The sequence below is a fragment of the Falco biarmicus genome, chromosome 2, assembly GCF_023638135.1.
Source record: "Falco biarmicus isolate bFalBia1 chromosome 2, bFalBia1.pri, whole genome shotgun sequence".
Lineage (NCBI taxonomy): Eukaryota > Metazoa > Chordata > Aves > Falconiformes > Falconidae > Falco > Falco biarmicus.
Genome location: NC_079289.1, coordinates 8,662,441 through 8,678,159, shown reverse-complemented (window position 1 = coordinate 8,678,159; position 15,719 = coordinate 8,662,441).

Sequence of the window (15,719 nt, the reverse complement as noted above, 5' to 3'; positions counted from 1 at the left end):
GCTGAGGGAGCTGGGGCTGTTCAGCCTGGAGGAGAGATGGCTGAGGGGGGGATCTCATCAAAGTCTACAAATACCTTAAGGGTGAGTGTCAGGAGGACGGGGCCAGGCTCTTTTCAGTGGTGCCCAGCGACAGGACAAGGGGCAACGGGCACAAACTGCAATACAGGAGGTTCCATCTGAATATGAGGAAAAACTTCTTTACCCTGAGGGTGGCGGAGCCCTGGCACAGGCTGCCCAGAGAGGCTGGGGAGTCTCCTGCTCCGGAGACATTCAGAACCCACCTGATGTGACTCTGCGCACCCTGCTCCAGGAGAACCTGCTTGAGCAGGGGGTGGGGCTAGGTGACCTCCAGACGTCCCTTCCAGCCCTGACCATTCTGTGAATCTGTACTTTTTCTTCCCATTAGCAGAAATTCTGGCTTCTTTTGCCCTTTCCCCCCTCGCTGCTTCCATCGCAGGAATAAGGGAGCACACAGGTACCAGCTGTTTCAGTATGTGAAACAGGGCAAAAAGGACACACCCACACATAAACAAGTAGAGGGGCAGCAAACGCTTTGTTCAAGCTCTGCATCTGTTATAAAGGGCCGGTGCGGCAAACTGTGCAAAGACACAACCATTTGAAAAGGGCAAAAATCAGACTGATTAATATAACCCAACAAGTTAGCACTGCTGAGGTGCTTTATGAGTTGTTGTCCTTTGCCTTGCCCTTTTATTGCTCTTTACCTCTGTCCTCGGCTTGTGTAAATGCAAATGATCAAGAGAGCAACTTGATGCTTCCAGGCCAAAGTTTAGCAATGGGTTTAAATTCAAATCACTGTGTTCTGCAGTTTACTCTTGTCTTGCAAGTATGCAAATCAATACAGTAAGCACAGGTCAGGGGAACACTGTTTTTGGTAATTAACTAAGGAATTCACATTATAATCCTGCAAGACATCTAAAGGCAGGCACCTCCTCATTTTGGAGGTAATAAACATATATAATGATATTAGCACTCTGGTAGAGTCAGCAGATCTTTGGGGTGGACCTACCTCCAGTTTTCCCTTGATACTAATGTCCCAAAACACAAAGCTCTTAACTTCAGAAATCAGAGTTTGTTAAAATGTAAACAAATACTTAAAAAAAAAAAAAAATAATTAAAGTAAGGCAGGAAAGAAACAGAAAGTTTCTGAATTAACTCTTTGTAAGGCAGGGTCTTTTTTTCAAATGCTTCTTTCTGTCCCATCCTGCTCTTAAGACGGTTCCCCCAACTCAGTGTGCTTAACTGCACCAAAGAAAAGGATCTCGGCCCCTTTCCATGGGTCTAACCATGGCTGCGGCATCCAAGACAAGACTGAGGCAGCCTTTTCCCCCAGTGCCAAAACAACACGCTGTGTATTTTATTATATACCATGTTCCAGTGAACATGATATACGGTAAAACCGAAGCGAAACGGTAAAAGCCCCTGTAGGCTGGAAAAGGCAACCCGATGGCTGGGGCTGTTTTGCCCTGCAGCGGTCGCTTAGATGCTCTGCCTGATTCCCTACTTTGTCCTGCTTCAAACCAGCTGGGTATCCAGGGAGGTGTTCATTATAGGTAAACATATCTGGCAATTTTGTGTCTTGTATTGACTTCTGCAGGTAAATGAGGGCACACTCACAAATCCATAGCCCATAAGCATATTTGTAATCTACAGACGGCTACGTTCTCAGTATTGTAAGACAGATATCTATCATGGTCATTTGGGGGGGGGGGGGCAGTTACAGCCTGTGTGGTGTAAAGGATGTAGGTAGTCGCTTTGGAGACAGACACAAGGGGCTGGTGATTTCCCCCTAGAGCTTCTGTGTGCCTTCAGAGTTTGTGACCCAGGTTGCGGGCTGATGAAGTAAACACACCTTGTGTCCCATCTACAGCTTGCATAAACAGGGTGAAGGCACAAACAATCTCACAAAGCACATTGCTTACCTAATTTACTTACAATTTCACCAAACATTAAAAACAAAGCAATGCTCTAATTTTTACAAGATTTAAGGCTGCAATTTCAGTTAAGCCAATAAATTAGCAGGTTCTAATGATCCAGTCACCAAGTTAACATGGCAGATAATCAGATTACATAACGAAAGAAGTAATTCTTTTTCTTTGTTAACCTTGTTTTAGAATTTAATGAAGGTTTAGCTTTCTTTTGACCAGAAAAACCCAGCTATAATTTGGCTAATATTTTATTGACATAGTTAACATATCACTGGAGGACCCTGCCATTACTGGGTGTAGGTGGCTGTTGAATATTAAATGTATATTTTGGTCTTAGGCCAGTTAAATGATCCGAGCAGATGAGAACTATACCCCTGCTCAGCTCAACAAAGTACAGTTATACAAATACCAGTGCCACATCTTTAAATCTCCCTGTGAATGCATGGTAGCAGTTTTATGTCCTTTGCCATCACTATGCGGTAACACAGAATATTTTGAAGATTTAACATGCAGATAGATGGTGACTGAATCATCTCCAACAGCAGTTTTCAAACACCACTGGCTTTTTCACTGAGAAGAACATACCAGTGACAGAGTACTTTCCATTTTTTGCAACTGTAAAAGATACAGTTCACCCTTCTCCTCTCTGACCGTGGCTTAATGACACAATAAATCCAACATCAGGGTCCCTAGTATCAGACCAGATATACCACAACCCGTTATCCAAGGTGCAGAGCCAGCTTTCACTCAAGCTGGGAGTTAAAATTTCTTTTAAAATTTTGTTAGCTTAATTTTTTACTGACACACTTAATGTGATTACAGCTACTGCTCTCTCTGTGCCATTGTCACTTTATGTCAGATCAGTTATCAGGTCCCAGCCATTATAAAAGTCCTATGAACTCCACACTGTAGATACTTAATTCTGTAGAAACGTTGTTGTGTGCCCACACCTAACTGGAATCAAATGCATATTCCTGGGTATTCACTAGTACACGGATGCAGTAATGAAAATTATGAAAGCAGCCTCACACATGCACTGCACAAACACTAAAAATAAGATATGCTTTCACTGAGAAAAAGTTAAAAATACAAAAGTTCAATCAGCTGTTTAATTTCTTAGGATCTCTCTCCTTAAAGGCACTCAGGGATTTTACCAAGTTAGGTGTTCTTTCATAAGGCTGAAAGGCAGAGTGTGTAAGGGTCTTGGTTGAGAAAACTTAGCCCTGGTTTCTGGCTGAGATTGCAAATGCAAAACCTACATCAGTATCAATTTTGTTTTATAAAAACAATTACAATTTATTCAGCACAGTATCTCCTTACGTCCTTCTTTTCTTGTCAATCACTGTCACATTCTCAGCATTTTTAAAACACTCCAGATTTTTATTGTGAAGGAACAGAAGAAGTAATAAGAGCTCACAGATCATCTCATCATCTTTTGACCCAAAAAACAAAAGACCATTTGGCATTTTATAAGAGGACATTCCACTCATAGCTAAACAAAGTTTTTTTGTTCCAGTTATCAAGGTGCTTTTAAAAAACCTTGCATGTTCTTCTCTGTGTGTGAGTGATTCTTCAAGCTTGGGAAGATATGGTGTGCTACAAATTGTGGTTGTAGTATTTCGGAGGAGAGTGAGGAGAAGGAGGAGGAGAGAGGTGTTATCACCACTGCTTTAAGTCAGTTCTTGGACTCCTGGCTACTCGTGTTCAGTTAGATTGCTGAAAGATAACAGTTGCTCTGTGCACTGCTTAGCATCTCTACTATTTAAGGTTGATCTTGTGTATTTAAAAAAATGGCATTTTTCATACACTCAAGTTTTGCACTGTTGATTTGTCTTAGAAGACTGACATGTCTGCCCCAAGCCACCCAAGACCAGTTGGCAGAAGGGCAGTGAGTAATATTTTTGTGTGCTGTTGTACCAATATTTACTTCCTTCCTTTGTCACGGAAGCTGCAGCATGTGTTTACTCAGCAGAAGAACAGACCCTGTAATAACTGCAAAGACTTTTAATCACTGTGGTCCATCAAGCTGTTTTTAATACTTTTCTTAGTTCAGCTCAATAGAATGACTGGAGTTTAAATAGCATATGCATAGATGTTCTTACGCTGCTGAAACTCTTTCCCTTGGCTTTTTACAAGAGGAGACATCTTCTTAGCATTGCTGCAAGGCAGAGACAAGACATCTGCATGAAAGAGTAGATGTTTGCTGATAAGAAGCTGCTTTTTGAAACAGAAGTAGCCCCTCCTCCGGGCACGCGTTCTCTTCAAACACGTTACAATTTCCCTGTTACCAAAGTCCTTCCTGTCAATTCCTTCCTTGTTGATTTTGGCAGAAAGTTCATCCAAATCAAGAAAGTGGTGGCAAATCTCTGCCCTGAGAAAGTGAGATCCCGCTGGGAAAGCTGAGCATAGCCATTAAAATGTTCCACAAGGAAAGCCATCAATTTTCCTTGTCAAAGATTTTGCAACATTCTGTGCCTTGACAAAGCAACTGTATATTGTCAGTATCTAAAGGCATTGCATTTCAGATCTGGAGGGTTATTGGCTCTTTTACCCCACTGTTGTCATTTGGCTTGTTCCACCTTCTTTGCTCTTTCTCTGTAGTGTAATATCTAAAAAAGACTTGTCTCTAGGAAGGCACAATGGCTTTACAACTGGCATATAGATGACGCATGAGTTCACACTCTATCAGCTGGGTCCAGTGACAGGCAAGAGAAATAAGAGACTCATGACACTGTCCAAGAAATGGACAGGCACGTCTCACTGGCAGAAAGGAATTAGCGACATAGCCTCCAGCTATTTGCAAGCACACCCATCAGACTGCACAGCCACTGAAAGTGCAGCTCTCTAGCCAAGATGTTATGTTTTCAGAGTCAAAGTTAAACTAAACTAAGCCACTGTGAATAGGAACGACCATCCAACCTGCTTTACCCAAGGCCCAGCTATACTCTGTGGAGAAAGGATAAAATACCCAGCTGTGCAAACCTGATGAAAGAATTGATGTTGTTTTCAGACACTTACTCCGTTTTCATCCCTCAAAGGGTCAGATGTCATACTGCTGAGATTTCAGTGGCTCCCTCCAAAAGGCAGTCAAATAGAATCCAGTGGAGCGTTAAAACATCTGCTTTCTGGCTGATTTCTTGGGCCCTGGACTCATTGCACTGTGGGAGAAGAGTTAGGTGCCTTGGCATGCAGTAAATACAAGTAATTAATAGCAAAATCAAAAATTCAGTGATTTATCCCAAATTACACACAGCTCATTTTTTAGCAATTTATTATAGCTCAAATAGTAGCGATGTAGCTCAAACCTTTTCCCTAGGAAAGGACAGTGTATTCATCCAAAACTGATAAAACCGAGACTAGATCAAGTAAAAACTGTTGTCCAGTATCATCAATCCAAATTCTAGGGGACAGGTAGCAAACAACAAAGCCTGGACAGGGAGGGCTAAAGGGTCAGAGATGACTCAATATTACACTGCATCACTGCAAACAGGAAGAGGCTGTTTAATAAATCATCAGTCATCTCCATAACTTGAAAGCCCATATGTACACTAACAGGTCATTACAGCAAGGAATCACACACAAGATTTTCCATGTTATTAACCTCAAGCAGAGCGCGAGTGCTGGGCAAGCTTAAATCCTGCAGAAACCTCTGGACAGCCTGGTGTAAAGTGGAAACTGTTCCAGAAGAGCCATAGCAAATACTGGTGTCTGCAATAACCTTGTTTTATCCTCCTGACCCTCTTCCTCTAATCTCTTCATCATTCTGGTGGCATTTCTCTGCATTCAAATACATCAAACACCCTTCCTGCACTGTGGACATGGTTTTGGGAACTGGTTCGAAAGGCTTGATCCCTGCAGAAGAGGAGGATGTGAATCCTACTCAACGTGTGTTTGTGGAAGGGAAAGCCAGAGGTTATCTGCTGTTTGTAGCCATTATGGAAGATGCCTCTTCAGTCTTTTGCTTGACTTGGTCACTAGCTTCCTCTATTTCTGCAGAGATATATGTTATAAGACAATATATATGAGTATATATGTTATAACAGAGAGGAATCATACCTAGTCTAGTAGATACTAAGGCCTCAGCTGTGCTATACTTCTGAAATAGTTCAAAATGAAGACTGCTGGTACTCAGGTTTTTTGAAAATTAAAGAATTTTAGACAGGAATTCCGTTTTGAAAACAGAGTTTCCGAGTGGTAAATGAACTGATATCCAGGAGAGGAATGTTTGAATTTTTGTTCAAACCTTTTAAAACTACATAATACATGTAGGAGTATTCTCAGCAGAGCATGAAATACAGAATATAAATCATTATATATTAGAACATGATAGATTTTCCATTGTCGCGATACTACCTTTTATTATGTACAGCTTCCTAACAGAACTCCAGTCAACAGCAGCCTGTACTACTTATACATGTACAATTGGTCCCCTGTGGAATGCCACTGATTTCAGAAAAATTAATGACTACCTACTAATTACATAAGTAACTGTCACACTTTATGCCATTGGATGTGAAATCAGATCCATAAAATCTACGAAGTGCCTACAGACCTTTAAAGATGAGGCAGAGTATTCCCCAATACCAGTAACACCAGCCTGTAGACGCAGTGGGGGGAATGCATCTCAGCTGGATGGGTAGGTTGGAAGTCTAACCTTGAGCTACTCTAACCTCAGCTCCCTCCACAGTCAACGGAAAGGAACCGGCATCTCAAGAGACAAATCAATCTTCCTGCAACACAAGCACGAGAATCAAGCCCATTCCTGCATAACAGTTACTTGCATAATTAACTGTCTAGTCATTAACACTCCACGTGAGAATATTATACAGGCACAAATGTTGAGACCAGGCTCCTGCTAGCTTGTGTTCTGTAAACTAGGATTCCTGAATTAGGGGGAGAGATACTGAGATCAGCCCTGGGATGTGTCAGTCTTCTCCACAGAGAGTAAGGAAAGCCAAAGCACAGGCTGGGCATCACATCTGCTAGATGCCTGAAGTTCGGTGACATGAATTCCATCCACTATCTGTGGTTTAAGTTTCAATCCCTAATAAATGCCAGAACACCAACAACTTATTCACAGAGTTAGTTATTTCAAATACTTTGGTCCCAGACTGAAGCAGTTCCCAGTCAACAGCAAGATTATCTCAAACCTGTCTTCTTAAATTGAATTATAATGTTTGATTATTCTATACCTGGAAGAATAATGTCAAAGCAAAATAAACAGCAAGGAAAAACTCAAATCAAAATCTGTTAAACCACAGAATCACAGGATGGTCAGGGCTGGAAGGGACGTCTGGAGGTCACCTAGCCCCACCCCCTGCTCAAGCAGGTTCCCCTGGAGCAGGGTGCGCAGAGTCACATCAGGTGGGTTCTGAATGTCTCCGGAGCAGGAGACTCCCCAGCCTCTCTGGGCAGCCTGTGCCAGGGCTCCGTCACCCTCACGGTAAAGAAGCTTTTCCTCATATTCAGATGGAACTTGTTGTGTTTCTCTTTGTGCCCGTTGCCCCTTGTCCTGTCGCTGGGCACCACTGAAAAGAGCCTGGCCCCGTCCTCCTGACACTCACCCTTAAGGTATTTGTAGACTTTGATGAGATCCCCCCTCAGCCATCTCTCCTCCAGGCTGAACAGCCCCAGCTCCCTCAGCCTTCCCTCACCAGGGAGATGCTCCGGTCCCCTCATCATCTCTGTAGCCTCCGCTGGCCCCTCCCCAGTAGCTCCCAGTCTCTGTGGAGCTGGGGAGCCCAGCACTGGACCCAGCACTCCAGGTGCGGCCCCACCAGGGCAGAGCAGAGGGGGAGGACCCCCTCCCTCGACCTGCTGGCCACCACGCTCCTCCTGGTGCCCCCCAGGGTCCCACTGGCCCCTTGGCCACAGGGCACACCGCTGGCCCACGGGCACCTTGCTGCCCACCAGCACTCCCGGGCCCTTCCCCGCAGAGCTGCCCCCCAGCAGGTCACCCCCAGCCCCTGCTGGTGCCTGGGGCTGTCCCTCCCCAGGGGCAGGACCCTGCTCTGGCCTTTGCTGAAGGTCACTCGGTCCCTCTCCGCCGGCTCTCCGGCCTGCCCAGGCCTCGCTGGATGGCAGCGCAGCCCCTGGGGCACCAGCCGCCCCTCCCGGTGGGGTGTCACCAGCACACGTGCCGAGGGGACACTGTCCCCTCATCCAGGTCACTGATGAATAAGTGGAACAGGGACCGGACCCAGCGCTGACCCCTGGGCACACGGCGAGCTCCCGGCCCCCAGCTCGACCCCGCAGCACCGACCCCAGCCCCCGAGCTCTGCCGTCCGGGCAGCTCTCAGCCCCCCACTGCTCCCCTGACCCACGGCCCGAGCCTGCCTGGGCTGCTGTGGGAGACGGTGCCAAAAGCCGGGCGGAGGTCAAGGTGGACACATCCACCGCCCTCCCCTCACCTGCCCGGCCAGCCGTTCCACCACAGAAGGCTGCCAGGTCGGTCAGTCATCTCCCCTTGGTGAATCCACACTGACTGCTCCCGATAACCTTCCTTTCCTCTGCGTGCTCAGAGATGACCTCTAGGATGAGCTGCTCCATCACCTTCCCAGGGATGGAGGTGAGGCTGACCCACCTGTAGTGTCCTGAGACCTTCTTGCCCTTTTTGAAGACTGAAGTGACACTGGCAAAACAGATTTAAATCTAAAAAGATTTTTTTTGAGCAGCCTACTGATGTGCCTGTTTACTGCTGAGTTCTGCTGCTTTTCACCAGCTCATTAGTACATATATTCTCATTATCTGCTGTATTAACTTGGTGACTGGGTAATTTGAATCTGCTAGTTTATTGACTTAAGTAAAATAGCAGCCTAAATCATATAAAATATAAGGCACACACACACGCACCTATATATGTATATATGGATTATCGAGGGTCGGGTTTATTACGGGGCTGGATTCTAGCTCCTTTCACAGCACTGAAGTGGGTAATTAGACACAGAATTACACCACTTTCACCATTTGTCTAAATATGTTTACAATTATGCCAAGCTACCCAAACAGGGTATTGTCTCATCTAAACCCAACTCAAAGCAAGAACTGATCATGGCCAGGCTAGTATGGTAACACGCCACAGTTCTTAGCCCACTTGGCACATCTCTACACGCCGATTCTCACAGTGTATCCCAATATACCAGCTGCTCCCAATGTAATGAGAACAGTTTGTTAATTCATGATGGATTTTTTATGATTGACAATATTTACTGCAAGTACTTTTTGGACAAACACAGCGCTGCAAATAGACAGGGATATTAGGCAGCTGTACGTTCCTACAGCATGCAGATAAACTCTAGCTGGAATTTTTTCTCTGCTTAGCAACTCAGGCAAATGGATTGTAAAAGCACTTGGGAATTAGCCCGGGACTTTTATGATGGTCTTGAGGAAGACCATTGTGAGTACTTCTTTAAACGTCCCTGCTTAGGTCAGCCAGTGAATTGTTTTACTGTAGTGTTTATGGAGTCCTTAAAAAGATTACACTTCATTTCAGTATTCCTGGGGCTCAGCTGGAAAGGCGAGGGCTTTAGGCACCACCAGTATGTGAAGAAGTCATTGTGCTTTTATCATTTTGTCTTGCAGCCTTGAGAGTGGGCTGTCAAGCACAGATCTGCTGCAGAGCCCTTCTTTCAAGGCCATATTCTATGTCGCCCCCCCCCCATGTCACCCACACCAACGTGCCACCATTGCACTGATGCAATGAGAGCCAGAGGATCTCTCAGGCAGGGTCCACAGGAAGGCCACAGCTTCACACTTCCCATCCCACCCACCTCACAGGCACTTTCCACCTTCTCAAAACCTTTGCAGCACAACCAAGGTAGCTTTCCTTTTCATACATTGAGATAATTACTCTGCTACAATCAAAATCTTTTTTCAAGAACTGTAGATGGTGGCATGGGTATACAACTGTGAAGCTTTGGGGATCCTCTGGAGATGGATGAAGGCAGGGCATTCCAGCTTGGAAGTCCTCAAGAGCAGCATAAAAGGTGTATAATCACATCCTTCTGCTTATTCTGACCCTCTGTAAGATGAAGCTATGTGTCATATGCTTAATAATAAATGGACTAAACAGGTCACTTGGTTTCTCTTTAATTCTTTTAATCTTCTTACAAGATATAAAATAGGCTTAAGTCAAAAACTGTTCCTTAATGTAAAGCATTGGGGTGTGTGCGTGTGTGTGTGTGTGTTTGTGTTTGTGTTTCCTTGCTCTGCTGTTTTGTGATGATGACAGCCATCCCCTGGAAAGACTGGCTTGCAGATCACTGCTACTGTTCTTTTGAGCAGGTTTACACCTCCTTACTCAATATCCATACAGATCTCTGGGACACAATTACAGTCATAGCAGCAGGAAGAGTCAGACTGTAGTTAAACCTTCCAGCCCACACACACTAACAGGAAAATCCTGTTTGAAGAATCAGGGAAGAGCCTATTCTGGATAACAAGTGATAACGTGCTGATAATGCTGCGGCCCCCCCACCTCTGTAAGTGGCCCCAGAGTCTGGCCCACTGCGGTTTGATTTTTTTAATATATTATTTAATACAGGAAGGCTGTCCGGGATGGGATAAGGAGAGATGGGTTCCTTGGAAGCGTTTCTGCAGTTGAGCTAGCACCAGTTTTATTTAACGAGCATACAAGCTCAGGTTAGTGCAAAAATAATTGTTTTCTGACCCATGCATGGGTTTTCTTGTTGAGACTGAAAACGAAGTAGGGGAGTGATGTGTTGGTAGGGAGATGCATAGCAATGCAAGCCATGCAGTATGGGCGTGGGAAAAGAGAGGGTGCCTGTTCTGGCCACTGCTGAAGGTCCCGTGAGTGTTAACACTGCTGGAACACAGCTATGTTAAGTAAGTAACAGTTAAAATGCCAACCCGAGACCAGATTTGTTCTTCTCAAGAGAGATGCTGTAAACCTTTTGCACACAAAGATTTTTCACCACAATATGAAGCTATAAGTTGGGCTAGTAGTGTCAGCTGGACCCCCAAAATTGATACTTCCAGGCAAGTGAGAAGAGATTTTCAGCCAGGAATCACACTTCTTCCCAGAAAAATGTGCTGAGAGGCAGTATCACCTTCAGTTCATGGATCTTCCTTCTAATCTAACCAAAGAGCCAGAAAGACAGACCACCACCCACCTTATCTACTGACCAGGGAAAACTACTTTGCATCTCACTGTCAGACCATGCATTTTCTGATGGACAATGTTCTTTTGTTAAAAGAAAATTTAGAGCTTTGCTTTTCATTTAAAAATAACCCAACACAAATATATATATTTTTTAAAATCCCTCGTAAATCTTTGCCAACATTTCAATTTCTTTTTTTTTTTTCCCCCACAGCAGGTAATAATGACATTAAAAATTGGCAACATCAGTTTATCTGAAAAAAAGTCTTATCAAACCAATAGAAATCCTTGTATGGGTAAGAAGATACTTGAGGAGAAGAAAAACACTGAAAATGTCCACTTTGTTACGGCTTTTGTCTCAGATAACAGTCTCATAAGCAAAGCAGCTGAAACTTGTATAGGGTTGGTGCAAAACTGGTTGTGTAACTGTAGCAGAAAATATTTATGAATGATTCACAGGCAGAACAGAGCGAGGCACCTGCGGGTGTCCTGCTCAGGTCTGCTTCCATAAATACATAAAGGAACAGCTCTTCCTTTCCAGAGCTTGTTGTTCACTTTGCCTTTTATTTTTTTCAATTGATTTTTACAGTGTTAGTGCAAAGATCAGATGCTTCTCTGCCAGCCAGATCCCCACTCACTGACCATGTAGCTGTGCAGGCTGTAAATTCATTATGTAAATCACTTCCAGCATTTCTAGTGGGTTAATGTAAGGTGTATAACTTCAGTGCCATCAATAAGCAGCAGGATCTGATGTGTTTGGTCTTTGGAACTAACGAATCAAAGACCAGCCATCTTCAGTTCCTCCAGTTTGGAGCAGACATAAAGTTATTTGTAAGACTTGAAAAATAACAAGGTGAGAAGTAGCAGCTACCATGGATTCATCAGGTAGAAATTGTATCAGGTAGGAGCTGCAATCAAATTTCTTTTTACAATAGGTTAACAAGACTCATAAATAAGCAAAAAACAGTAGAAGTCAGATATCTGAAGTCAGATATTGAGTGAAAATATCGTCTCGTGGTGCATACTTATAAACAAACTAGCTGAAACTCCGACAGGGTCCGTACAAAACTTATTTCATAAATGTTCAACACAGAAAGGTGGCTACAGGGGTCTATCCTAATTTGTCCAACGTTTTCACTAACAATGCAGATAATGAAATAGAAATATGTTGGAAGAAGGGTTCGCCGGAGTCAAGAAGACGCTCAATATGAGTTATGCATCTTGCTCAACTTTATTAGTTTCTAACACTACTTATATAGAACCGATACACATGCATATTCGTAATGCAGAAATCTAATCGGTTAGTAGTCTCTAAACACGCGCGGTTCTCACACCCCTAATTATCATGACTAAAATAAGCATTCTATCCATGTAGCTAGTTGTGTTGCTGTGCTTCAGCCTTGTAGTTTGTTACTCCCTATTTTCCCATACCGGTCCCTATCTTTCTTGGCCCTGCACCTGCTTTCCCAGCAGCTGTAGCTTGCTACAGCCACGGCCTGTTGGCACAACATAATTACTTGGTCTCAGGATTCAAGAATAGCTCAAGGCTACCCTTCTTGTTAACTTCAGCACAGCAACTTCAGTACAATTCTGATTACAGGCCTATTCTAATACCAGGCCTGGATTGTGCAGATCTTCAGAGATTCTAAGGCCACGCTTCTGCAGCCATTCTTCTACAGAAATACACATATGAAATTTGTTGACGGTGCAAAACAATGAAGGCTGCAGTTACAATAGAGGATGGGATTCGAATTCAAAACAAACTTGACAAGCAGAGTGACGTTTTGAGGACTGAGACTTACTGGGGACCACTGCAAAGTTGTATATTAAGGCATGAATGACCAGGCGCACAGACACAAGCTGATGAGGAGCTGGTGAGCAGTGGCTTTCCCAAAAGGATCTGGCAATTAAAATGGCTCACAACACACCTTCCGTCACCTGTCCTGCCCTGAAACTGCTTTCTGTGGCAGAAAGAGCAGCGGTGTGGATATGGCTGGAATAGGTCTTTAGCCTGACGCGGATCCATGTGCTGTCGCTGTTTGGAGTGGAGATCACAACCAGAAGTCTAGAGCTTTTCAGTATCTCTACAGTTTCCTCCACAGGGTTGGCAGGCTAGAAATATTTCTAAAAAAGGACCTGGGAAAAGCAGATATGTTTTCCCACACCAACTTCAACACATTTAGTAAGCTGGTGCAATGCAAAGAAGCATCAAAAAATACAGAATATCCCAGAGCCAGACACAGCTGTGGTGGGGACAGGGAGGCAGGAGGGGCTGTAATTTGGGTGGCAGCTCCCAGCACATGGATCTGGCACCCACAACCTCCAGCAGATGCAGCTGACCACTAAAGAAGGCAAATGACATGAAAGTGCTGAAGGGCTTTTTTATTTTTGCATGGATTACACATCATACAGTGTGCTTCTTATCAGGTCACACTGTAACATCACAAAGAGGTCAGTCTATTACTTCAGCAGAGGCCAGGCTACCTGCAGTCACGTTAAACACACATACAACCTAAATATTATTTAACTACATGGAATTTACTCACAAAGTTCTTGGGTGATTGACTTGCTAAAGGTGGACAAGACCTTGGCTTGCCCAAACCCTGCTGAGACTCCCATCTAACCCATATACATTGACATCCATCCCATATTCATTGAAAACAGTTGTAAAAGGGGATGTTTTTGTTGCAGGAGGAAGAGTTGAACCCACAGATCCGAACAGCAGAAGCGTGGTTGAGGGAGGGAGGGAGCAAATACTGCACTGATAGTTTGTATAAATGGGAAAAGTCAAGAGGGAGAAGGGTTTACAACTCGGACAGAGGGAATCCTCTTGAATTTGTGTGTAGAAGAAGTATTTTAGTAGTTATACAGCTTAATGTCAAGTTTTAATGAGCAGTTCCAGCACCACGCATAAACAGAGCCTAAACATTGTAAGTACTTCACTGCTATGGCTGTCCAGTGATGTCCATGCCAACAGCTGCTGCTGCCTGCGGGTAGGGATGGCCAGGCAAATCTGAAACACCGGCGGGGGATCTTTTCCAGGTTAATTCCACAGTGTTACGTGACTGCATGCTTTATCAGTCTGCAAGCCAGCTGCCTCCTTGGCGGCTGTACTCTGGTGAGGGACAACTGGTGGAGTGTGATGCGATGTGATAGGAGCGGGTTTAGTTAAACAAAGAGCCGCTCCCATTATCCTGCTGAGAAACGGTTGACAGAGAGGCTTGCTGGTGTTGCCCCCCTCCAAAAAAAATTAGGCTCTGAAGCAAAACATTTTGAAAATATAAAACACTTCAGTAAACGTGCCTTTAACTCTCTAGGTGTGAGTTCCAGCTAATCACAGCTGCTTTCTCTTGAGCCGCCAGCCTGCTTGTAGGGAAAGCATGAAGAGCAGGCCAGCAGAAATGTGAATTATTTATGTTCCCGCTGAAAGCCCGAGTCTTGTCACTACAGCCTTGCTTGATTGAATGGATCTGCAGACAGTTTCTGTAGCAACCCAGAACCTTGCCCAGCAAAATGTTGCCCAGTCACAGGTAACAGAGCAGTAATAAATATTTGCCTGGGTAGCTGAAGACGACAGAGTGCCAGAGTGAAATATGTCTTGAGTTTGAGAAATGTATCTGGGGTTTGAGTCCTGCCGTCTCCCAAGACCCACCAAGATGTCATTTCAGCAGGTGAGTTGTTGCACGTCAATTCAGGTACCAGTAACAATCTAGCTGTGACAACAAGGGGTTTCGAAAAATTACACGTCTTTGTCAGGATGTGGCAAGTTTTTAGCACCAGGAACGCAAGCTGTTGCAGTCAGGCTTTCACTGGTAGTCCAGCTAGTTAACAGTCAGTGTAAATAAAGATGTGGCTCCCAAAAGCCTACTGCCACATCTTTGGGCATTATAGCCACATACCAAATACCGGGTTTGATAATATTGTCCAAAATATTTCAGAGAACTGTTTTTTATGCCACAGTATTTAGTGTAGATTGACAAAGGAGTATCTAGGTTCAACGGTTTCTTCCCTATCTATCCTTAGCCTTTGATCCTGGCTCATTGCTGTTTGTAGCCTGTCTGCTTTCTTGTAAAGATGAACCCATCACAATGAAAATGTTACGGAAATTACAAGCTGTCAGGACTACCTTGCAAAGCTTTGAAGGGCAATATAGGTTAGTACATGTGTCTAGACATACTAAATGTATTTTTCAGTATGTCAGTATTGCATTTTTCCTAATTATCAACCTATCAAATGAGCTTTTACTTTTATATTCAGCTTGCCTTAAGAATTTCTGAGGCTGTGAAACTCAACCTATATTAGAAAAATTACAATATGTAGAATTTGGAAGTAGAGGAATGTCAGTAGGTGGTTCCATCACCATGCATCTCCATTTCAGCCCTATTCACCACCAGGCACTGGAAGAGTAAACTGCAATATTTTTGTGCTTTGCCGAGTCTGTAATTCCAGTGTTTCCTACATTTCAACCTTACAAACAAAACTAGGCTCTCAGCATTTAGAGTAACCTAGGTGCTTAGCTCTGAACAGAAGATAATCCAGTTATAAAAGGCTTATGGTTATTTGGTCAGAGGTCACCAAGGTACAACTCTAAATGTGAATAAAAGTGAGGGAAGCTGCATGAGACCTGTGTAACCTAGACAACGAGTAACCTGACT